The sequence below is a fragment of the Silene latifolia genome, chromosome Y, assembly GCF_048544455.1.
Source record: "Silene latifolia isolate original U9 population chromosome Y, ASM4854445v1, whole genome shotgun sequence".
In the NCBI taxonomy this organism is placed as follows: domain Eukaryota; kingdom Viridiplantae; phylum Streptophyta; class Magnoliopsida; order Caryophyllales; family Caryophyllaceae; genus Silene; species Silene latifolia.
The window spans coordinates 388,696,615-388,697,450 of record NC_133538.1 but is presented as its reverse complement, the minus strand read 5'-3'; positions in this window follow the sequence as shown (position 1 = coordinate 388,697,450).

Sequence of the window (836 nt, the reverse complement as noted above, 5' to 3'; positions counted from 1 at the left end):
TTGCATTTTATTTATATGTTGCATGCATCGCTAAATCGCCATAACTAAAACATGCATCATCATTTTAAATCGCGTTTATCGACCGTGTCAATTACAATTATCGTAGTTCACCGCTTTAGTTCACTTAAAACGTGATAGATAATAAATTGACATGACCTCTCGCTAAAAATAAACAATTGAGACATAGCCTTACTAAAAATTAGAAACCATGAAAACCTATTTCGTGAGGGAGTGCACTCGGCTTTACCGGGGTACAAACCTTGTTACGTAGGGGAAGTGGGTGATAAATGTCTACCCACCGAATTTATAAAGATGAGGGTTGTTTTCGGCTTTACCGATGCCCAAGTTAATGTAAATTTGGATCATGGACACATTTATTCGAAATTTGGGTTGTACTCAACGAAAGTATTCTCGACGGTTGCCGGATGTGTTTCGGGCTAAAGATAAATATTAATGTAATTTTATCGACCAAGAGTTCTAAAAGTAGAATCGATTAAAACATTAATCCACCGAGTTATATTGATAAGGGTCGTATTCGGCTTTACCGATGCCTAAGTTAATATGAATTTGGGTCTTGGAATCATTTATAATAGTTGGGTAGAGGTCACTATATAAATGCTTTACTTGTTAACTTATTTACAAGTATTATTATAACGACAAATGTTTTTGTTTTCCACTATACTATTCCGTTATCATTTTGTTCTATTTCTTTACCACAATTCATATACGATATCATTTCGATTTTTATTCAAATCTCCATTAACACATCGTAACTAAAGACAAAATTTGAATTTTTCTTCTAAAAACCTCGTATTATCCATTGTAAGGATCTCTTG